General features: G+C 48.8%; 1 pseudogene; it reads left to right on the top strand.

Annotated features, from left to right (window-relative positions):
- Positions 1 to 24,905, top strand: part of LOC120381498 — a 384,534-nt pseudogene that overhangs the window by 147,543 nt on the left and 212,086 nt on the right.

Raw genomic sequence — 24,905 nt, 5'->3', positions numbered from 1 at the left:
AGGAGCGTTCAACAGCATTGCCGGACCCTATGGCTGGGCTGCTGATGCGGGGGCGATGGGATAAAGGGGGCAGCGCCGTTAAAGCATAAAGCACTGCCACAGCGGAAGTGTAATGTCAGCCATGTACGGGCCAGAACCAGTGGCCAGTTCTTACCGGTACACTGGACTGGCCCACTTTCACCTCTGTTACTTATGTGTATTCTAAATATCTGTGTTGGTAGTTTGCAGAAACGTATTTGCAGCATAAAGACATCAGTGCGGTAGAAACAACACAAGAGGCTAATACTGCATTTAGAAGACATATAGCAATTCTTCTAATGAAGGAGTCAGGTAATTACTTTCTTCCATGTATTGTGGACTCATTAGGCACATGTGAAGATAACATGAAGAGTGGAACTTTGTCACATAGTAGACAGTTATCGTAACACCCCTGAAGTGGGATATCTCACAGGTTTGGTTATTTAATGGTGACTATGAATCAATAATATCTTTAAGTACACAAAAATTTGAATGGGGTGAATTATTGCTATCGATCGACCAGTTGAATGAAATTTGCATTTTAAGATACAGGTGCAGTAAAGTAAAAATTTGAGAAAATATGATTCCCCAAAAATAAAAAAAAAGTTCAAACCATTGGCTGCATTAAAATATTGACAAGTAATAAATCAAGGTTTGCATTTTCAGTGTTGGTCATACCATATTCATCATTTCATAACACTATAATTATTTTTTAGAAAGCGTGGAGGACTACTGCATATACTGCAACTGTATCAACTGTGAAAAAGAAAATGAGGATTGCACGATGGTAAGAAACATAGTATTGAATGAGAAATATATGCCATAAACTGGTTAAGGATCATGATTCCTGTAAAAATTCCACAGCAGTAATCCTTTTCTTCATGCTGATAGTCATATATTAGGTAACGCTCCCATGTGGAAGGAATAGCATGAGTGAATGCTAAGTATGTGTAACATTATAACTTCTGTGATTTCATTTCTTAATTGTTATTTATCAAAGGTCCAGTGTGATTCTTGCAAGAGGTGGGCACATATACCCTGCATTGCAGAAGGAACCAATCAAGAAAACCTGACAGATGAGAAGAAAGAGTACAACTGCAAGAAATGTGCATAGTTCACTTCATTACCCCCCCAAAAAAACCCATAGAAAAACACATAGTTTAAATACCTCTTGTTCAAAACATAAAACTATATTTCATTGGGTTGCATTATGTATAATCAGAATTTAATAAAACATGTTTTTACTTGAAAAAAATATTCTCTGTATTTGTGTCCATATATATAATGCAAATTATAAAATTATAAAAATAGATTTAAAAAAAGAAAGTGGTCTCATCATGGGCATTCTCCATACCCCCAAACCTTACCTCCCTTTTCACGTATTCACACACAAAAAAGGGAAAGCGCGCGCCTCACTCATCCAATAGGTCAATTTGGCACATTAGCCAGGAGGAAGCAGATCGTGAGCATTTTTGACCACAAACCCCATCCCTCCAGATTTGCAACCATCCCCGGACCAGTGACAGGGGCACAACCATCCCCGGACCAGTGATAGGTGCACAACCATCCCTGGACCAGTGACGGGTGCATAGGCAGCCAAGTCATTGGAAATAATCAAGGAGGAAGCCAGTGGAAAAAATGAAAGGGGCCACTCTGGTTATCACCTTGGTGTCAGGGGCGTCCTCTGTACCCCCAAACCTTACCTCCCTTTTCACTTATTCACATTGTGACGAGGCGGTTCTGGCGGGACCCAACTGAGAGTGCCAATTCAGGACAAATTGCTCAAACAGGGCAGTTACAGCCCTCGGCTGGGGATTTTCCACCTCTAAGGCAAACCAAACCAGCCAGACAAAAAGGACTTTGGTTTCACCCCACTGGGTAACACAAGTCACACAAACAATTTCCTTAGACACTCCCGTCTCCCAGTATCACCACCAGACCCACTCGTCCTGGGGATGAATGGTTATGAAAACCAACACCCCAATAAAAGAAAACGGTTCTCTCGATCCCAAAGGACCAAGCCCCAGCCCCAGGTCAATATACACATCAGATCTTACCCACAAATCACGCTGTTGCCAATCCTTTAGAAAATAAAATCTAAAGGTTTATTCATAAAGGGAAAAAGGTAGAGATGAGAGCTAGAATTGGTTAAATTGAATCAATTACATACAGTAATGGCAAAGTTCTTAGTTCAGGCTTGTAAAGTGATGGAGTAAACTGCAGGTTCAAATCAAGTCTCTGGAGAACATCCCCCGCTGGGTCACTAGTCCCTTGTGTAGAGCTTCATTTCCTAGCAAAATCCCCCCAGAGGTAACAAGCAGGACTGAAGACAAGATGGAGATGAGGCATCAGCCTTATATAGGTTTTTCCAGGTGTAAGAACCTCTTTGTCCTTACTGTGGAACATTACAGCAAAATGGAGTCTCGAGTCACATGGGCCAGTCCCTGCATACTTTGCTGAGTCACAAGGCGTGTCTGCCTTCTCTCCATGGGTCAGTTGTGTAGCTGATGGTCCTTAATAGGCCATCAAGTGAACTTATCAGAGCTAACACCAACTTGTCTGCGGTGTCACCCAGAAGCAGAGCACAAATACAAAATACAGACAGTACAGAGCCAATACTTATAACTTCAACTACAAAATGATACAGACAGCATAATCATAACCACCAACCCATAACCTGGTCTTAGCCACCGTATATGACCACCTTTACCTAAGATTTGGTGCCACTACAGGGCCTTGGTTGCAAACCATGTTCTATATGGTCCCAGTTTATATCAATATCACACAAACGAGTGAAAGAGTGCGCCTCACTCATCCAATAGGTCAATGTGGCACATTAGCCAGGAGGAAGCAGAATGTGAGTGTTTTCGACCACAAACCCTGTCCCTCCTGATTCGCAACCCCATGGACCAGGCGGCAGCAAGTCCTGAGCAGGAGCCAGATGGTCACGTTGTGCGGCAGAAAATGCAACTAGTAGCAAAACGCGAGGGTTTCGCAATGTGCCGTTACACCGGCCCTGTTTGGGGTGCAGACTCTGGGAGGGAGTTGGGGCGGGCGGGTTGCAGGCTGTGGGGAGGTTGAGTGAGGGGTGCAGGCTCTGAGCTGGGGCAGGGGATTGGGGTGCAGGGGACACGTGGGCTCTGGGAGGGAGTTGGGGGGCGGGAGGGTTGCAGGCTAGGGGGAGGTTGAGTGAGGGGTGCAGGCTCTTAGCTGGGGCAGGGATTGGGGTGCAGGGGGGGTGCGGACACGCAGGCTCGGGGAGGGAGTTGGGGGGCAGGAGGGTTGCAGGCTATGGGGAGGTTGAGTGAGGGGTGCAGGCTCTGAGCTGGGGCAGGGAATTGGGGTACAGGAGGGGGTGCGCACACGCGGGCTCTGGGAGGGAGTGGGGGGGCGGGAGGGTTGCAGGCTATGGGGAGGTTGAGTGAGGGGTGCAGGCTCTGAGCTGGGGCAGGGATGGGGTGCAGGGGTGCGGACACGGGCTCGGGGTTGGGGCGGGAGGGTGCAGGCTATGGGGAGGTGGAGTGAGGGGGCAGGCTCTGAGCTGGGGCAGAGGATGGGGTGCAGGGGTGCAGACACGCAGGCTCAGGGGAGTTGGGGCGGGAGGTTGCAGGCTATGGGGAGGTTGAGTGAGGGGGCAGGCTCTGAGCTGGGGCAGGGGATGGGGGTGCAGGGGTGCAGACACGCAGGCTCAGGGGAGTTGGGGCAGGAGGGTTGCAGGCTATGGGGAGGTTGAGAGAGGGTGCAGGCTCTGAGCTGGGGCAGGGATGGGGTGCAGGGGGTGCGGACACACGGGCTCTGGGAGGGAGTTGGGGCGGGAAGGTTGCAGGCTATGGGGAGGTTGAGTGAGGGGGCAGGCTCTGAGCTGGGGCAGGGGATGGGGTGCAGGGAGTGCGACACGCGGGCTCGGGGAGTTGGGGGTTGCAGGCTATGGGGAGGTTGAGTGAGGGGTGCAGGCTCTGAGCTGGGGCAGGGATAGGGGTGCAGAGGGGTGCGGACACGCGGGCTCGGGGGAGTTGGGGGACGGGAGGGTTGCAGGCTGTGGGAGGTTGAGTGAGGCGCAGGCTCTGAGCTGGGGCAGGGATGGGGTGCAGGGGACACGCGGGCTGGGGGAGTTGGGGGGCGGGAGGGTTGCAGGCTATGGGGAGGTTGAGTGAGGGGTGCAGGCTCTGAGCTGGGGCAGGGGATGGGGGGCAGGGGGAGTGCAGACACACAGGCTCGGGGGAGTTGGGGCGGGAGGGGTGGAGGCTATGGGGAGGTTGAGTGAGGGGGCAGGCTCTGAGCTGGGGCAGGGATGGGGTGCAGGGGTGCAGACACGCGGGCCTGGGGAGTTGGGGGCGGGAGGGTTGCAGGCTATGGGGAGGTTGAGTGAGGGGGCAGGCTCTGAGCTAGGGCAGGGGATGGGGTGCAGGGGTGCGGACACGCGGGCTGGGGAGTTGGGGCAGGAGGGTGCAGGCTATGGGGAGGGTGAGTGAGGGGGGCAGGCTCTGAGCTGGGGCAGGGGATGGGGGTGCAGGGGGGACACGCGGGCTGGGGGGGGAGTTGGGGGGCGGGGGGTTGCAGGCTATGGGGAGGTTGAGCCCCCGCTGCGATTTGCCCCCCGGGGCTTTTCACCCCCCCGCGGAGCGGGCAGCGAAGCGCCGGGAGCGGTGAGGGCAGAGAGCGGGCAGCGGCGACAGCGGCGGTTACTGCGCAGGCTCCGTTCGGCTGCGCATGCTCAGTGCTGCCCAAGGAGCGAATCCGGAGCGGGGGCTGTTTCTGTCGTTACACCGGCCCCGTCACGTGACCCTCCCCGTCCCCGCGGGTTGCGTCACTTCCGGCCGCTGCGGGGGGAGGGTCCGGGCGCGCGGCAGAACCGGTAAGAGCCGAGCGGGGCGCGGGGAACAGACACCTGGGCCCGAGACCACCCCCCCGCCCTGGGCGGGGTGGGGGGTCCCGGTGCGGCCTCCGTAGCGGGGGGCGGGCGGGAAACCCCCCGTTGGGGGGGGGTGAGTGTGTGTCCGTGTCTCGCACCTGCCCCTCCCCACTGCCGCCCCTCCCGGGCTCCCTGCGGCCCGTGTGAGGGGGAACCGTCACTGCCCGCGTGCGCTGGAGCGTCCGTAAAATCCCCGGGGCCCTCACCCCGCCCCCGCGCTGGGGTTTGTCTCCCCGCTGCCGGGGGCGGAGTCTGTGACCCGTTTTCCCCCCAACGCTCAGACCCGGATATAAAACATCCCAACCCCGCCCCGTTCTCCCGCCTTCGCTGCTGCCGCCGGACCGGGCCGCGCGCGGGGCCCCGCCTCGGTAACGGGACCGCGCGAGCCACCGCCCGGATCGACCCTGTGCCCGGGTCCCCCCCGCCCCGTGTCAGACCCTGGTGGGAACCGCTCAGATCTTATCCCTGATCAACACCTGCCCCCGTGTGTGTGTGGGGTTGGTTTTCCTGAATTGCCTGACGTTATGTTGTGGTGGGTTTTATTCTGTGTGATTTGTTTTCATACGTATCTATTGTAGGGCAGCCTAGTGCCTTCAGCTGCCATGTCTCTGTCCCGCTCCCCCTGCTGAGGCAGGATCCGGTATCTAGAGATTATCTCTGTCCTGCCTGTTCCTAAAAACTTCCAGGGACAGAGACTCCCCAGCCCCCCTTGTAAGACTATTCCCGAGCTGACCTGCCTTAGCTCTGGGGACACCCACACAGACTGTAGTGGTGAGCAGCTCTGGAGAGAGAGGAGACCCCAGTGAGTGGCAGCTGGGTAAAGAGACTGAAGTTGGGAGGAGAAACATTGACGTGTCCAAGGTCACCCAGGCTGTCCGTGACCGAGCTAGAAATAGGTTCTAGTGCCACCGTACTGCTGTTTCTGAAGGTCTCTGCCACCCTGGTGTTTTAGGCACTGGTGCAAACCCTTAGTACAGACAGAATTTACACTAGTGCACTCTGGCACTGGTGCACCATGTCCCAGTTTGAAGGTTTGTGGGGGGATGGGGACACTGACTTCTCCTGACCCATGACCCACACCCCCCAGCTGTGTGCAGGGACCGCAGCTGAGCTGCCTGCCCAGACAGCCTGTGCATCCATGGACAAACCACCTCTTCCTGCAGCCTAATACAGTGGGGTCTGGGGACCTTTCCAAGCTGCGGGTGACGGGGCTCTGGCGTTACCGGGGTCTGTCCCTGGCTCTGTCCCTGACCTGCTTGGTGACCTGGGGGAAGTCACAGCCCCTCTCTGTTTTCCTCCTCCCCATTGTCTGCTTGGATTGTGATCTCTTTGGGGCAAGGACCGCACTGATTGGTCGAGGTGTTAGTTAAAGCAATTTGGTGGAGGTGTGATTGTGATATGAGAAGATCTGGGTCTGAGTCCCCCATTGTGCGATGAAAGGAGAGAGGTGCATGTGTACCTGGAGCTTCCAGTCTGTCTCGTTTCTGCACTGAGCAGTGCATGTTGTCAGGAGGAAACGGGACTGTTTGCCATGGGAATGGTCAGCAGTGAGATGGGATGTGAGAGCAGTCTGTGTGCTTCACGATGGGTGAGTGAATGGAGACTGTTAACTGGAACTTCTGTGAGTAAGGATGAAAGAGTTGTAAAAAGGGGTGAAGGGGTGTTCAATTGACCAAGTGTGCGGCTGTTTCTGGGGAGCAGGCCCAGTATCTGAGTGTAGAACAGGTGTCGGTAGCTCCTGTACAGCGCAGCTCACCTAAAACCACATTCTGCCTTAGCACAGGTAAGCTCTGTCCCCTTCTGTTTGCTTCTGAAAGTTGCCTTTCCCAGGGCTTTGCTGCCTTTGTGAATTGCAGAATTAGGATTCCATTGGTGTGTACTTTCTCTGCATTTCCTGATTATTACAAGTTTGAGTTTTGCTGATCTCTCTTCTGGAGGGGCACCAGTCAGCTTCAGGCAACCTTAAATCCTGCTTTCATAAAGTTTTAATACGTGAATTTCCTAGCTTTTTGCACAGAGCAGTGTTGGCAGGAGGAGTTAGCAGTGCTATAGGCAGTTCTGGGTCTCACACAAGTTTGCAATCGGAGGCACAGGGAAGTGCAATGACTTATCCAATGTCACCCAGCAGGCCCGTGGCAGAGCCAGGAATAGTCTGGGTCCAGTGCTCTCTCCACCTAGGTGCTGCGTGATTCTGAAGTTTGGCTCCCCTCTCCTGTATTTTTTGTTACGGTGGAATGGGAATAATGGTCATGCTTTCAAGTGTCTCTCTCCTCCTCCTCCTGACACCATTTGCAGCTCGGCCTCCCCTTCTTTCAAGTGTTTGCCGTGGGCAGTGGTAACAGAGCCAGCGAGAGAAATCTCTGACATGGTCTGTGCCCCAGCTGGGCCTTCTGCTCCTGGTCCAGCTGTGCCCTAGCTCTGCCCCTCCTCCAAACAGGCCCTGCCCTATACACTCTGGCCTGCCCCTGCACCCCATACACGTGTAACATGTGCCTTGAAACTATTCCTAGTTTGGATTTGGGATGATTAAATTTGTTACCTTCAGCTCCTCCACACTCCAGTTTCCCCCACACTCCCCATCACACTCCCCCCCCCTTCAGCTCCCCCACACTCCAGTTTCAGTTGTTTGGTGGTGTCCCGATGGTTTTCCACTGATAGTTTGGGAGGGAGCAAGGCTGGACAGTTGAGTTTATAAAGTAGATGTTCAGTGTCAATGCTTTGTTCCGTACATATGACCCATACGCTGATCTCTCAGTCACTGAGTCTTGACCAGTTATGAGCTTTCTGTAGACACCTCGCAGGACCCTCCTCCAAGCGATGTGTTTGGTGTGATGGGTTTGTCAGGTCTCAGGTGAGAGCTGCTGGCAAAGACCAAGTGACCCTTTGCCAAGGGATCTCTGTGTCACTGTCTGACCCCCCTAGGCCAGGGAGAGGACGACTTTCTGCCAGTGGCCTTCAGGACGGGTGCTGAGTTCACTGCAGTGCCACATGTCCCCTCTCCGTTTGCCTTCTCGCTGTGCTGTCTGGGACGCTGCCCCGCTTCCTGCTCCCCAGGCCACCCCGTATCTACTCCATGTGCCAGGCTGCTGGCAGGCCCCAGGGAGAGGCCATCCAGCCCATCAAACTGGTGCCCAACCGCTGGGCCTCAGGCCTTCTGGGGTGCAGCTCTGAGAGTCCCATTGGCCCCTGCCCCAGGGGTGCTACGGGGGCACGTCCTTCTCGGGGCACCAGGTGAAACAGCAGAAGAGCCGACTCTCGGCAAACAAGGGTAAATAAAGGAATGGAAGAGAAACGGGGAAAGCCCTGTGGACAGCTCCCATCAGGATCTGGGCCCCTCTTACTGCTGAGAGCCCTGGGAGCATCTCAGTCCCCTTCAGAGTTTAGTGGGTCCCCAGCACAAGTTTTAACCTGCTCCCCCTTTGAGCTCCAGGATCCCCACCTGCCCTCAGTGAAGGCCAGAGCCCCGAATGCTCCCTTCCCTCTCCCTGACAGAATGTTCCCTTCCCAGGGTGCCCCCCCCCCCCAGAGTAGAGTAGGTCTCTCCTGTTAACTCCTGCTCCAGTCCTGACAGGCCAGCCCAGACTAAAGCAGCAGTTTAACCCCTTCTATGCCAGCGTGGGGTTTCTATAGCCCTTCACAGGCGCCCAGGCCCAGGGAATGGCCCCCTATCAGCCCCATGCCTGAGGTGGTGGGGAGACCCACTGGCAGCATTGCCCTTGAGGGTGCTGCTCCCACTCCCTCCCCTCCCCCTTTACTGCCACCACAAGGCCTGTCACCGTCACTGCCTGAGGGGTGACCCCAGGAGGTGTTTTATTATCCCTCTCCCTGCCCCCTGGATCCGTTCTGCCCCCTCCGTCACTCACCTCTGTCTCAGGAGACAAGGTGGGTCATGGGGTGCGGGCGGTGCTGTGCTGCAGATCCATCATCACTGGAGGGGTGGCAGCCTGGACCCCCCCTTGAAGGTTGCCGGGATGCTGACGTGCCCTGGAGGAGAACGGGGGTTTGGTGGAGACCACAGACCCTTTGGCCCACACTGTGTCCCTGAGAAGCCTGCTCTGCATTGCTGCCAATTGCTGCTGGTGGCGTTGTGCCCGTTAGTCTCTGTAGCGCTGTCCCCAGTGACTCGAGAGCACGAGCACCGGCCTCAGGCAGACTGGTGAGAAGCAGGGAACAAACCCAAATTGGGTGTGAGGTCTGTATGGAGATTTCACCAACCTAGAATCCAGTGTAAACGCTTCAGGCTCTGTAACAGCATTAACATGGAATCACAGACAGTCCCCTTGGGTGATCCCATATATCTCACCACGCAGGTGAGCGGACCTCTGTGACAGATGGTCCCTTACTCCAGGGGTTCTCAGCCTTTTTCCTTCTGTGCCCCCCCACAACATGCTATAAAAACTCCACGGCCCACGTGGGCCACAATACCTGGTTTTCTGCATATAAAATCCAGGGCTGGTGTTAGGGGGCAGCAAGCAGGGCAACTGCCTGTGGCCCCATGCCACAGGGGCCCTCACAAAGCTACATTGCTCAGGCTTTGGCTTCAGCCCTGGTGGTGGGGTTCAGGGGCCTGGACTTCAGCCCCATGCGCTGGGACTTCACCTTTCTGCCCTGGGCCTCAGCAAGTCTAATGCTGGCCATGCTTGGCAGCCCCCTGAAAACTGCTCACGGCCCCCCAGGGGGCCCCAGACCCCTGGTTGAGAACCCCTCCCTTACCCCACGAGTCACAGCAATGTTCAGGTTACTGCCAGTCCCGAAGGACCAGTCACTTCCTTAGGTCAGCTGAATCTTAGATCTCACAAGAAAGACAACACTTGTAGCCAGTCCTGTAATAACCTGCATTAAATTTTATTTAAAACCAGAGTTGTTTACAAAGTTAAGGCAGGTTAAAGCAGATGCAGACGAGTTACAGTCTTAAATTTCAAAAGGTAACAGAAGCTTCTATAATAAGCAAGTTCTACATAGCCTGGGTTAGTCCTAAAGAATAAGGAGCTGGGGATCTCTTGCTTATGCCTAGAAACTTTGCCCCCCAGAGTCCAAGCAGCATACAGATAATCAGTTCCTTCTGTATGGGGGTTTTTACCCCCTTCCTGCCATGTGCTTTGAGCTGCAAAGTCAGCTAATGGGAAGTGAAGAGCACAACAACAGTCTTTTGTCATCTTTCACATCGCATAATAGTCTATCTGGTGTTGATGAACCTTTACTGCCAGGCAGGGTGTAATGCATTCGGTTGCCAGTCAGCACTTCACCTAGGTAAAGTCTCTCTCCTGTCTGGTGATTTACAGAGGCTCACAATGCAGCTAGTCAGATATTAACCCTGGCAGCAAATCACACACATTTAGTAAAGTCTCAACCCATTGTTATAATTCTAATACCTCTTTTAACAATACTAACACAGGTGAGTCAGACTGATTCCAGCGATGCGTTTGTCCATGTTCAGTTAAGACTTGGGAGCTTTTGCAAGAGCTAACACCTCATCTGCCAGTGTCACAGGCAGGCTGGGCAGGGATGGTGTCTCTAGCCTCTGTTTGCCAGAAGCTGGGAATGGGCAACAGGGGATGGATCACTTGATGGTTACCTGTTCTGTTAGTTCCCTCTGAAGCACCTGGCACTGGCCACTGAGCTAGACGGACCATTGGTCTGATGCAGTGGGCAGCTCTTATGTTCACAGTCTGTATGAGGAGTATCTATTCATTGGGACTCCCTGGGGAGCCACAGAAAGGAACAAGATGTGCTGAGGCAAGAAGGCCCCGTCTCAGAGCCCCCGGGGTCACGCTTCCAAAAGGCTAAAACTAGGCCCAGCCCACGAAGGGGGCACTGCCAGGAGAGACTGAATAAAGGCTGGAGCATCCAACAGCTTTGTAAACCTGAGAGAGCTGCCTTGGGAACAGTGACAGGGAGAATCCCCAGAGTGACTCCTTTGATTCTGCTCGTCTCTGGCCTTTGGTTCTTAGAATCATAGAACTGGAAGGGACCTTGAGAGGTCGTCTAGTAAGAACCTTTTGTGTACTTGCAAACTGTGATCATGTCCCCTCTCAGTCTTCTTTTCTCCAGACTAAACAAACACAATTTTTTCAATCTTCCCTCATAGGTCATGTTCTCTAGACCTTTAGTCATTTTTGTTGCTCTTCTCTGGACTTTCTCCAATTTGTCCACATCTTTCCTGAAATGTGGCCCCCAGAACTGGACACACTACTGCAGTTGAGGCCTAATCAGCGCGGAGTGGAGCGGAAGAATTACTTCTCGTGTCTTGCTTTTTTTGCAACAGTGTAACACTGTTGACTCATATTTAGCTTACGATGTACTGTGACCCCCAGATCCCTTTCCGCAGCTCTCCTTCCTAGGCAGTTATTTCCCATTTTGTATGTGTGCAACTGATTGTTCCTTCCTAAGTGAAGTACTTGGGATTTGTCCTTATTAAATTTCATCCTCTTTACTTCAGACCATTTCTCCAGTTTGTCCAGATCATTTTTAATTTTAATCCTATACTCCAAAGCACTTGCAACCCCTTCCAGCTTGGTATCGTCCACAAACATAAGTGTAACACAGAGACTCTGCTGCTGGGAGGGTTTCACCCTGTGTCAGAGGGTTACACCCTGGTGGGATGCGGCTAGGCCTGTACTGGAATACGGTCACTCTGTGCTCCACGGTGTAGCAGAACCTAGAATGTCCATTAGCAGGGGAAAATCCTGGGGGAATCAGCTTGTGGAATGGACAAAAACCCCACCTGAATTTTCTCACATTGCCCTTCTCGCCCTGGCAGGTTACAGAATAACATCCACGTTTCGCTCAAGATCATCCCCTCCTCCCAGAGGGAAGGAAATGGCTGCAGTGGAGCTGGCTCAGGTAAGGGATTCTCAGGGAGCTGGTCGTGGGTTCTGCTTGGAGGGAGAGGAGCAGTAAATGCATAGGAGGGTGGGAGCTGCTCGAGGTGGTGGGAGGCAGGAACTATCTAGGGTGGAGGAAGGGAGGGGACAGGATGTGACAAAGCTTCTGAGACTTGTGTAATGTAGGGTGTGATGGGTTGTCACCCCGGGGGTGCACTGTTGGGGGGCTTCTGGGAACCGCTGTGGCCTCTAACCCTGAAGCTGGGCTGGCCCTTCTCACAGTGGTTGGCCGGAGATTCAGCCAGCCTCTCCAGTCCCTGTTATCACCCAACACGACAGCAGGTGGCGCCATGCAGCCAACCAAGCTACCTGAGTGCTTTATTTAAGCCACTCAAGGACAGAGAAGACAACAGCCAATTTCCCAGCGGTAAGTGATAGCAAAGCGATCAAAGCAGATTACTTAGGCTTAGTTTGAGTTTTTGGTTATTTGCTAACATACTAGATGGATAGAATTTGAACTAGCAATTTCTCACCCTTACTGATGATAGAAGCAGTCCACCAAGTTTCCATATACAAGCTTGAAATCCCTTTACCCTGGGACCAACACTTCCCCCAGTTCAGTCTTTGTTCCTCAGGTGCTTCCTCAGGTGGAGAAAGTGAATAAGGAAAAGTTATTTACTTCTTCACGTAATATAAGAACTAGAGGCCACCAAATGAAATTAATGGGCGGCAGGTTTAAAACAAATAAAAGGAAGTTCTTCACACAGTGCACAGTCAACCTGTGGAACTCCTTGCCTGAGGAGATTCTGAAGGCTAGGACTATAACAGCGTTTAAAAGAGAACTGGATAAATTAATGGAGGTTAAGTCCATTAATGGCTATTAGCCAGGATGGGTAAGGAATGGTGTTCCTAGCCTCTGTTCGTCAGAGGGTGGCGATGGATGGCAGGAGAGAGATCACTTGATCATTGCCTGTTAGGTTCACTCCCTCTGGGGCACCTGGCATTGGTCACTGTCAGTAGACAGAATACTGGGTTGGATGGACCTTTGGTCTGACCCAGTATGGCCATTCTTATTCATAGATCCATAGATTCTAGGACTGGCAGGGACCTCGAGAGGTCATCGAGTCCAGTCCCCTGCCCTCATGGCATAACCAAATACTGTCTAGAGCGTCCCTGATAGACATTTATGTAACCTGCTCTTAAATATCTCCAGAGATGGAGATTCCACAACCTCCCTAGGCAATTTATTCCAGTGTTTAACCACCCTGACAGTTAGGAACTTTTTCCTAATGTCCAACCTAAACCTCCCTTTGCTGCAGTTTAAGCCCATTGCTGCTGCTTCTATCCTTAGAGGCTAAGATAAACATGTTTTCTCCCTCCTCCTCATGGCACCCTTTTAGCTACCTGAAAAATTCTATCATGTCCCCTCTCAGTCTTCTCTTTCCAAACTAAACAAACCCAATTCTTTCAGCCTTCATAGGTCATGTTCTCTAGACCTTTAATCGTTCTTGGTGCTCTTCTCTGGACCCTCTCCAATTTCTCCGCATCTTTCTTGAAATGCAGTGCCCAGAACTGGACACAATACTCCAGTCGAGGCCTAACCAGCACAGAGTAGAATGGAAGAATGACTTCTCGTGTCTTGCTCACAACACACCTGTTAATGCATCCCAGAATCATGTTTGCTTTTTTTGCAACAGCATCACACTGTTGACTCATACTTAGCTTGTGGTCCACTATAACCCCTAAATTTCCACTCTTGCATCCGACGAAGTGGGTATTCACCCACGAAAGCTCATGCTGCAAAACGTCTGTTAGTCTATAAGGTGCCACAGGATTCTTTGCTGCTTTTATATAACCCCTAGGTCCCTTTCTGCCGTACTCCTTCCTAGACAGTCTCTTTCCATTCTGCATGTGTGAAACTGATTGTTCCTTCCTAAGTGGAGCACTTTGTATTTGTCTTTATTAAACTTCATCCTATTTACCTCAAACCATTTCTCCAATTTCTCCAGATCATTTTGAATTATGACCCTGTCCTCCAAACCAGTTGCAATCCCTCCCAGTTTGGCATCATCTGCGGACTTAATAAGCGTACTTTCTATGCCAATATCTAAATGGTTGATGAAGATATTGAACAGAGCCGGTCCCAAAACAGACCCCTGCGGAACCCCACTTGTTATACCTTTCCAGCAGGATTGGGAACCGTTAATAACTATTCTCTGAGTATGGTTATCCAGCCAGTTATGCACCCACCTTATAGTAGCCCCATCTAAGTTGTATTTGTCTAGTTTATTGATAAGAATATCATGCGAGACTGTATCAAATGCTTTACTAAAGTCTAGGTATACCACATCCACCACTTCTCCCTTATCCACAAGGCTTGTTATCCTATCAAAGAAAGCTCTCAGATTGGTTTGACATGTTTTGTTCTTCAGATACAGAGTCCATATCCATAACTTCAGATAACAAAGATGATCCATGCACACAAATAGGATAATCATGTTCGGCCAATCACAACTTTTCCAATGACACTGCACATGACGCATCTTGCACAAAATGCCTAATAATTATGGCCTAATCATTTTATACTCCTACCACTGTGCTGAATGTGGCGTGTAGTGTCAGGGCCTAATTTCAAGGCACAGGAGTTGGGAATGGAACTTCCCTCTTTGTGGAACAGGAAATAACCCCCCAGCCAGGGCTGGGAAAACTTCCCAGACTCCCAGTGCTGGAGCCTGAATCTACTGACACTTCATTAGTTACCACCACCCCCAATCTTTGTGGCAACTGCAAACTTTATCAGTGATGATTTTATGTTCTCTTCCAGGTCATTAATAAGTATGTTAAATAGCACAGAGCCAAGAACCAGTCCTTGTGGGAAGCCCCTAGAAAGAAATCCACTCGACCATAGTTCCCCATTTACAATCCCAGTTTTTAATCTATGTAATATATGCCCTGTGTATTTTGTATCTTTCTAGTTTTCCAGTCAAAATATTGTGCTGGACCAAGTCATATGCCGTACAGAAGTCTAGGTATATTACATCAATACTATTAGTTGTAACCAAACTTTTGATCTCATCCAGTAAGGATATCCAGTTAGTTTGACAATCTATTGTGTCTAAACCTTTGTTAATGGGTACTAATTATATTACCCTCCTTTAATTCGTTATTAATGAACTCCAGTATCGGCTGCTCCATTCTCTTGCCCAGTATCGATTTTAGACTAACACTCTTGTAATTAGCTGGGTCATCTCTTTACACTTTTTAAATATTGGCACAGCATTAGCTTTATTCCACTCTTATGGAATTTCCTCAGTGTTCCAAGTCCTAATGAAAATCAACACTAACAGTCCACCACGCTTCTCCGCCGGGTCTCTCAAAACTCTTGTTATCTGGACCTGCTGATTTAAACACATCTAACTGTAATACCTGCTGTTTAACATACTCATGAGTTGTTGTTGGAATGGAAAGTGTAAATCGTCAACATCTTATGATATGAGTTACATCATTTGTTTTTCTCCAAATCCAGGAGAGAAATATTTATTGAACACTTTTACCTCTTCTGCATTATTTTTGATAATTCTGCCATTTCTATCTAGTAATTTACCACTACTGTTGTTAGGATTAATTTTTTACTTAATATACTTTTAAAAACTTCCTTCTTATTTTTCATTGATTGATCATTGATTTCTGATAGCTTCCCTTGCCAATTTTCTACAATTCTGACCTCCTAACTTATAGTCTTTACTATTGACTTCCCCTTTCTTCCATATATTTTATTTGGAGAGTGTTGGGATTCGCTTAAGATTTTTACTTCATTTGAATCTACACTTTCTTTAACATATAGTGCCATTCAACATCCCTGTGATGGGAAGAACATCTCAACTGCCCAACACTGTGGCCTTTAATTTCAAAAGGGGGAACTATACAAAAATAAGGGTTAGTTAGACAAAAGTTAAAAGGTACAGTGACTAAAGTGAAATCCTGCAAGTTGTGTGGGCCCTTTTAAAGACACCATAATAGAGGCCCAACTTCAATGTATACCCCAAATTAAGAAAAACAGTAAAAGAACTAAAAAGAGCCACCGTGGCTTAACAACCATGTAAAAGAAGCAGTGAGAGATAAAAAGACTTCCTTTAAAAAGTGGAAGTCAAATCCTAGTGAGGCAAATAGAAAGGAGCACAAACACTGCCAACTTAAGTGCAAGAGTGTAATAAGAAAAGCCAAAGAGGAGTTTGAAGAACGGCTAGCCAAAAACTCCAAAGGTGGTAATAAAATGTTTTTTAAGTACATCAGAAGCAGGAAGCCTGCTAAACAACCAGTGGGGCCCCTTGATGATCAAAATTCAAAAGGAGCGCTTAAAGATGATAAAGTCATTGCGGAGAAACTAAATGGATTCTTTGCTTCAGTCTTCACGGCTGAGGATGTTAGGGAGATTCCCAAACCTGAGCTGGCTTTTGTAGGTGACAAATCTGAGGAACTGTCACAGATTGAAGTGTCACTAGAGGAGGTTTTGGAATTAATTGATAAACTCAACATTAACAAGTCAACGGGACCAGATGGCATTCACCCAAGAGTTCTGAAAGAACTCAAATGTGAAGTTGCGGAACTATTAACTAAGGTTTGTAACCTGTCCTTTAAATCGGCTTCAGTACCCAATGACTGGAAGTTAGCTAATGTAACGCCAATATTTAAAAAGGGCTCTAGGGGTGATCCCGGCAATTACAGACCGGTAAGTCTAACGTCGGTACCGGGCAAATTAGTTGAAACAATAGTAAAGAATAAAATTGTCAGACACATAGAAAAACATAAACTCTTGAGCAATAGTCAACATGGTTTCTGTAAAGGGAAATCGTGTCTTACTAATCTATTAGAGTTCTTTGAAGGGTCAACAAACATGTGGACAAGGGGATCCGTGGACATAGTGTACTTAGATTTCCAGAAAGCCTTTGACAAGGTCCCTCACCAAAGGCTCTTACGTAAATTAAGCTGTCATGGGATAAAAGGAAAGGTCCTTTCATGGATTGAGAACTGGTTAATGGACAGGGAACAAAGGGTAGGAATTAATGGTAAATTCTCAGAATGGAGAGGGGTAACTAGTGGTGTTCCCCAAGGGTCAGTCCTAGGACCAATCCTATTCAGTTTATTCATAAATGATCTGGAGAAAGGTAAACAGTGAGGTGGCAAAGTTTGCAGATGATACTAAACTACTCAAGATAGTTAAGACCAAAGCAGATTGTGAAGAACTTCAAAAGATCTCACAAAACTAAGTGATTGGGCAACAAAATGGCAAATGAAATTTAATGTGGATAAATGTAAAGTAATGCACATTGGAAAAAATAACCCCAACTATACATACAACATGATGGGGCTAATTTAGCTACAACGAGTCAGGAAAAGATCTTGGAATTATCGTGGATAGTTCTCTGAAGATGTCCACACAGTGTGCAGAGGCGGTCAAAAAGCAAACAGGATGTTAGGAATCATTAAAAGGGGATAGAGAATAAGACTGAGAATATATTATTGCCCTTATATAAATCCATGGTACGCCCACATCTCGAATACTGTGTACAGATGTGGTCTCCTCACCTCAAAAAGATATTCTAGCACTAGAAAAGGTTCAGAAAAGAGCAACTAAAATGATTAGGGGTTTAGAGAGGGTCCCATATGAGGAAAGATTAAAGAGGCTAGGACTCTTCAGTTTGGAAAAGAGAAGACTAAGGGGGGACATGATAGAGGTATATAAAATCATGAGTGATGTTGAGAAAGTGGATAAGGAAAAGTTATTTACTTATTCCCATAATACAAGAACTAGGGGTCACCAAATGAAATTAATAGGCAGCAGGTTTAAAACAAATAAAAGGAAGTTCTTCTTCACGCAGCGCACAGTCAACTTGTGGAACTCCTTACCTGAGGAGGTTGTGAAGGCTAGGACTATAACAATGTTTAAAAGGGGACTGGATAAATTCATGGTGGCTAAGTCCATAAATGGCTATTAGCCAGGATGGGTAAGAATGGTGTCCCTAGCCTCTGTTTGTCAGAGGATGGAGATGGATGGCAGGAGAGAGATCACTTGATCATTGCCTGTTAGGTTCACTCCCTCAGGGGCACCTGGCATTGGCCACTGTCGGTAGACAGATACTGGGCTAGATGGACCTTTGCTCTGACCCGGTACGGCCTTTCTTATGTTCTTATGATTCCTACCAGGGAGCCACCAGCAGGGTCCAGAGACAGCCCCATCTCCTGTATCAAGCTCTGGCTAGTGGGTATGTGATAAATGTGACGACCCTGCCTCCGTCTGTCAGGTGGGAGACACAAAGATTCCTCTTTCTACCCTCTGATTCCTCCTGGCTGCTCTAAGCAAGATGGGGTGGGACTTTGTTAACATATGCCTCCATTTACCTGGTGCTGCTGTTCTGTGAATAGTGGGGCAGCAGGTACTGAGTGTTGGATTCTTGCTCTTTCAGGGGCTGGTGACCTTCGAGGAGGTGGCTGTGTATTTCACCAGAGAGGAATGGGCTCTGCTGGACCCCGCTCAGAGAGCCCTCTACAGGGATGTCATGCAGGAGAACTATGAGAATGTGACCTCGCTGGGTAAGGATTCCCGTCCTCTTGGTTCTTGGAATAGGAAATGAAGAGATAAGGTTCATGCCAGCCCCACAATGCCACCTCTACTCTGTCCTGTTTCAGCATCACCCCAATATGCCAGTGACACACACACACTACCAGAGACCCTCCCCTGCTGCAGAACACTTTGGGAACAGCGCACAGGAGCCGTATCGCAGTGTCAAATAGCTCCTGTTTGCTCAAGTAAACTTCTTTGAGATGGGGCGACCACATCTGCACGGAGTATTTGAGATGTGGGTGTATCATGGATTCATTTGCTGTTTTTACAAATATGATATATTCTGTCGTATCTATCCCTTTCTTAATTATTTCCAACATTGTTTGCTTTTTTTCACTGCTGCTGCACATTGAGTGGATGTTTTCAGAGAACAATCCACATTGACTCCAAGATCCATCTCTTGAGTGGAAACAGCTAATTTAGACCCCATCATTCTGTATGTATAGCTGGGATTATGTTTTCCAGTGGGCTGCACTATGTGTTATCCTGACATCTAGCACTGCTGAGATCCTGCATTCAGTGATATCCCTGCCCTTCCTGTTCCCTTTCTCCACTGAACCCCACCAGCCCATGCTTCCTGTTCCCAGCTTCCCCAGGACTCTCTCACTGTCTCTGAACCTCTCTGTCAGCAAGAAGCAGTGCCAGGGAGACTTGCCCTCTCTCTGGAGTCTTTGATTTCTGGGACATGGATTTAGTTTCTCTGTGTTTTAGGGACTCTTTGAAATTGAGTGTCTGTGATATTAACCACAGTGCAACCTGGACTGTTGAACAGCTGTGTCCCCTCAGTTCCCAAGCTGGGGTGCCTTTTACACTGCTTTACTGTGAGAACAGCCACTCCTGGGCAGGTAACGCACAGTCTCCAGCATGTAACTCGCTCCCAGCTACACAGTATTGAGTGCTGCTAGTCAGTGACTCACAAGTTACAGTGCAGCACGGGAGAACCCCAGAAAATTCTCTGCTCCCAGACTTCTCCCAGAAATGTGCATCTTTCCCTGTCCAGCACACTCCTGAACAATGGGAGCTCATATGAAGTCTGTCATTTCATCAGTGGAAAATGACATGCACCAGCCTTGTTATCCCAGATGGAGTTTCCAACACACTTGAATCCAACCACACCGGTTAGATAAAGAATAAAACAAGATACTTAACACTCAAAAAAAATATTTTAAGATACAGATAATGAGGCATAAAGCTCAGAATTGTTTACAAAAGAAATGCAAAGATAAAACACAAACTAATGTCTAAGTTAACAAGCTGAAACAAGGCAAATGTTTCTCTCGCCATGTGCTGAGACAGGCTGGTTTTCCTTTCAGCCAGGACTCGGCCTAACCCACCCCTGCCGCCCACGTTCAGCTCTTCAGGAGTTGTCATGAGCAGAGGGAAAAGGGGGAGAGAGAGAGTCTGAAGCATTTTGCTCACCTCTTTTTATGATTCTGTCCTTTGTACTAGAAACAACTTCAGTTCTCAGCTGAGTCATGGTGCCAGGCTGTCTGTCGGAGATATGAGAATTGTGTGGGAAAGTCTACAGAAAGAGCTTTGGAGCTTTGGTCAAGCTAGTAGGCCTGAAGTGTTAGTTGAGCTTGCTTCTCTGTGTAAAGGGCATAGAAAGGCAAAGTGGAATGGAAAATCCCCCAGATTGGGGAACAAGTGAAGCCAGGGGGCTGGACTCGATGATCTTTCAAGGTCCCTTCCAGTTCTAGGAGATTGGTATATCTCCAATTATTTATTTTAATTTAAATCCCCCAAATTGGGGAACAATGGCTTTGTGTGCATAAGGGGCCTAAGTAGGTGAAGTGGAAAGTCCCCAAACACACTGATTTGCAGTAACCGAGCTTGTGAAACATAACCACAATGGAAGTGTTAGAAAAGTCAAACCACAAACTAGACTAGGAATACAGGAAAGGCTGAATATGGAAAACTGCTTGTTCAGCTCGCTTTTGACCTGCATCATATTTTGCAATATATTCCAAATAAGGAAATTAACATGCAACGTATGTGTCATTGTTTGGGGTTTTGAGTTTTAAAAGGCTTGTGTGATTTTTAGCTCAGGGGGACAGTATTCCAATAGCTGTCACCCCCTGCGCACTTTTAACCAAGAAAAGAGCCTCAGGCTGAGCTGATTCAAAATCAATCGTGTGGTTGTTTTCCACAACAACTTCAAGAGGTCCCTGTGATGGAATGTAAATGTCTTCTTCACACCTTCCCCCTGCAGGAGACTGGCTGTTTGACCAGCTGTTTGCTTTGCTGTCTCTGAGGAACTGCTCTGTGGGTGTTCCCCAGAATTGTAACTTTTTCCGTAATCTCATACTGTAAAATCTCATAACTTTACAGATAGTGTTACTACACATTTTAACAGGAGGATAATATTCAGTAGATTATGCATTTTCAAATGATACCGCACAAGCCATACTGTGTGGGTAATATCCAAACCTATACTGACCTGGTGATGTGGCTGACCTTTGGGGTCAGAAGATCATTTTGTTTATGTGAGCAGAGTTTTGAAATAACCTCTCACTGTACTGGGCCTAAGTGCTGATTAGGAGTCAGAGAAGAGGGATGCAATAAAGGGGGCCGTGTGATTTCTTTTTTCAGCTTCTCGATAACCCTAGTGGGGGATCAGAAGCACAGTTGGTGACTGGTCAGTGAGTTTAATTCAGTGTTAACCAGCAGTTTTGGGAGCATCTGCTCTCCCTTTTTCAGCCTGCCCTAACTTTGGCATTTTTAGTGAGAACTGCCCCTGGCCCACCAGGTCACACTAAGCACTGAAGTTAAATTAATAGAATGTTTTTTATGACAAAGTCTTATGAAATCACCTGAACTCCTTTGTTTTCTTTCATCTGAGCAGGGTTTCCTGTTACCCAGCCTGATGTGATCTCCCAGCTGGAACAAGGGGAAGAGCCATGGGTCCCAGACCTCCAGGGTTCAGAGGAAAGAGAGATCCTGAGAGCCCCCCGCACAGGTGAGGAAACATTAAACCACCCAGAATCTGTAAGTGCCTGAAGGAAACATCTGGGATACCCAACAAAGCCCTTGGGAGGTCTCTCAGTTCATTATTGTCCCTTGCAGGGTCGTATCCTCAGGGTAAATATAGTTCATGGCTTCTGCAGATCCTAGCGGACACCAGACAGTAGCTTCCTCCCTTCCCCTGTGTATTTGGATGGGATGTGAAGGCTGAATTCATCCCTCTCCTCTCCTATTTGGGGAAGAGTTTGGGGAGTTCAGCTCCTGATTTTTATTTGACCTGTCTTCAGCACTTGTTTTGTTTGGTCTTCCCCTTTCCATCCCTGTCTGAGGTTTCTGTCTCTATCACAGCAGGTGATGCAATGGCATGTGAGAAAGAGGAGCGGAATTCTCAGCCTGGAAATGTTGAGCCAGTGGGTAAAAACAGAGCATTATCTCAAAGATCGAAAAGGAATGTGTCCAGGAGTCATGAGCAGGGAAAATCCTGGGAGATTCAGCACAGACCAAAAACAAATCAAGGAAACCAGCCAGGGAAGAAAGTCGATAAATTTATTTCTTGTTGGGGAACTCAGAAGGTCCTCATGGAAATCACAACACAGCAGGATATCCTCAGGCGAAAGAGAAAAAATACATGCAGGGAGTGTGGAAAAACCTTCTCTCACAGCTCAGCCCTTTCTGTACATCAGAGTATCCACACAGGGGACAGGCCCTATGAATGCACTGAGTGTGGGAAAACCTTCAATTGCAGTTCGCACCTTATTAGTCATCAAACAATCCACAGAGGAGAGAGGCCCTATGAATGCCGTGAGTGTGGGAAATGCTTCACTAGCAGCTCAAACCTTTCTCAACATCAGAGAATCCACACAGGGGAGAGGCCCTTTGAATGCCGTGAGTGTGGGAAATGCTTCACTAGCAGCTCAAACCTTTCTCAACATCAGAGAATCCACACAGGGGAGAGGCCCTTTGAATGCAGTGAGTGTGGGAAAAGCTTCACTAGCAGCTCAGACCTTTCTAAACATCAAAGAATCCACACAGGGGAAAGGCCCTATGAATGCCGTGAGTGTAGGAAAACCTTCAATCGTATTTCACACCTTATTAGGCATCAAACAATCCACAGAGGAGAGAGGCCCTATGAATGCCGTGAGTGTCGGAAATGCTTCACTAGCAGCTCGGCCCTTTCTGTTCATCAGAGAATCCACACAGGGGAAAGGCCCTTTGAATGCCGTGAGTGTGGGAAACGCTTCACTAGCAGCTCAAACCTTTCTCAACATCAGAGAATCCACACAGGGGAGAGGCACTTTGAATGCAGTGAGTGTGGGAAACGCTTTACTAGCAGATCAGACTTTTCTCAACATCAGAGAAACCACACAGGGGAGAGGACCTTTGAATGCCGTGAGTGTGGGAAATGCTTCACTAGCAGCTCAAACCTTTCTCAACATCAGAGAATCCACACGGGGGAGAGGCCCTTTGAATGCCGTGAGTGTGGGAAAAGCTTCACTCAAAGATCAGTCCTTTCTAGACATCAGAGAATCCACACAGGGGACAGGCCCTATGAATGCACTGAGTGCGGGAAAACCTTCAATCGCAGTTCGCACCTTATTAGGCATCAAACAATCCACGAGGAGAGGCCCTATGAATGCAGTGAGTGTGGAAATGCTTCACTAGCAGCTCAAACCTTAGATTTAATTTACCCTGGTTCCTCAACTGTTGCTACAGCTCTAGTACCCATCAATCCAAAGACTGAGAGAAATGGAGAGTTCCAACCATTGTCCTTTTAGTATCTTATTGTTCCTCTCTCTGTTTTTTGTGCTGGCCTTTCTATTCTATCATTTTCTGCCTTTGTTTAGTTGGTAACAGTTGGTTTCCATCACTCACGTTTGTTTGTTTAAATCTCTATCCGTTGTTAAATAAATTTTTTGCTTGTTCGATAACTGTACTCAGGTGCTGTGTGAGATACAGTAGCAATGGCCCACAGTAAAACTAGTAACCTGGGATACTTGGGGAAGAGAGGATCTGGGATTTCACCGAGTATCTGGTGATCCGGGCTGGACCCCAGAGGGGGACACATTGAAGGAACTCAAGGGTTAAGGTGGCTGCTGTAGCTCAGAGGAGGGTCCTTGAGTTCCAGCAAGCTGGTGAGTTTGGTCACTAACATCCAGCTGCCAAATGCAAAACTCCTCTTCCTTGTGGCAGGTGGCAACAAGGAGACTCACAGTCCTCAGCACCCTGAGAAGGGTCACAATGTGTCTCTATGTTGATCGACCTGTCAAATTCACACAGGGAAAGCTCCCGATAGCACAAAACTCTGCCCTATGAAATCATGGAACATGTGCTCTTTGCTCTGTGAAAGCATGTAAAGAATCCAAGCACTGGAGGACAGGGTTTGGGTCCAGAGCGACCTAGACAAATTGGAGGGTTGGGCCAAGAGAAATCTGAGGAGGTTCAACAAGGAGAAGTGCAGAGTCCTGCTCTTAGGACGGAAGAATCCCAGGCACTGCCACAGACTGGGGACTGAGTGAGTGAGGGGGGTTTGATAGCAGCCTTCAAGTACCTGAAAGAGCAGCAGTGTGGGCTTTCTCCTGGCCACTTTTGCTGGGCTGGGCAGGCGTCCTGGAGGCCTTTCTAGAAGAGCACTGGGAACTGAGTTAGAAAAACCAATGTGAAAACCAGAACCTCAGATTTAGACTCATTTATTTATAATATTAAATCTTCAATTCTAGTGTCACAGTCAATACAATTTCTTCAGCCTGATAGTTGCCCAAAGAGAAACTTAACTTCTCTCCAAAGGGAGTGGAGAGAAAGCACTTTTCAGAGTCCAAGAGAGACAAGGTGGTGAGGGTAAGAGGACCAACCTCTGTTGGTGAAAGAGACAAGCTGTGGAGCTAACCCAGCACCCTTCTTCAGTTCTGTGTAGCCTGGAAGCTCGTCTCTTCCATAACCAGCAGTTAGAACATAAGAACAGCCACACTGAGTCGGACCAGATCATCTAGCCCACTCTCCCGAAAGTGGCCAATGCCCGGCGCCCCAGAGGACCCCTGGGACCAACATGGATACACCACCACCACAAACAAGGTTAAAAGTCAATGCACATGGAGAAAGATCTTGTGTTTCATTCCTTATGTCCTAGTCCCATCATGTGGCCATTTCCTTTTCTTCCTTTCTGTTAAAAGCTTTGGTGTTTTGCACAGAAACATTATTTCCCCAGGAGAGACCCAGGAGTGGGGGCTGCATTCCTGTGCCAAACAGTCACTGGAAGGGGGCAGACAAAGGCCTTTAAGACGAGGCGTCCGTCACTGTCAAAAGATCATCTCCCTCCTGCAGGTCACTGGCAGCCTGAATTTGTTCCTTATCCTCCCAGAGTCTGGGGGCTGGAATTAGCACTACCCAGCCCCTCTGTGTGTAGCAGGAACAAACACAAACCTGGTCTTTAAAACAAGCTGTCCCCTTCCTTCTCAGGGAAGATTTTTCTGTGATTGAAGTTGAGCTTCAGTTCCCCTCTCCTAGGGGTGGGGCAGGTGTGGGGCCAGCTCCCAATGAGATCTGTTTTCACCTTTGCCCCCTTTCAGCT

This window comes from Mauremys reevesii, linkage group 14, assembly GCF_016161935.1.
Source record: "Mauremys reevesii isolate NIE-2019 linkage group 14, ASM1616193v1, whole genome shotgun sequence".
NCBI lineage: Eukaryota > Metazoa > Chordata > Testudines > Geoemydidae > Mauremys > Mauremys reevesii.
This window is presented reverse-complemented; position numbering and strand designations above follow the sequence as displayed.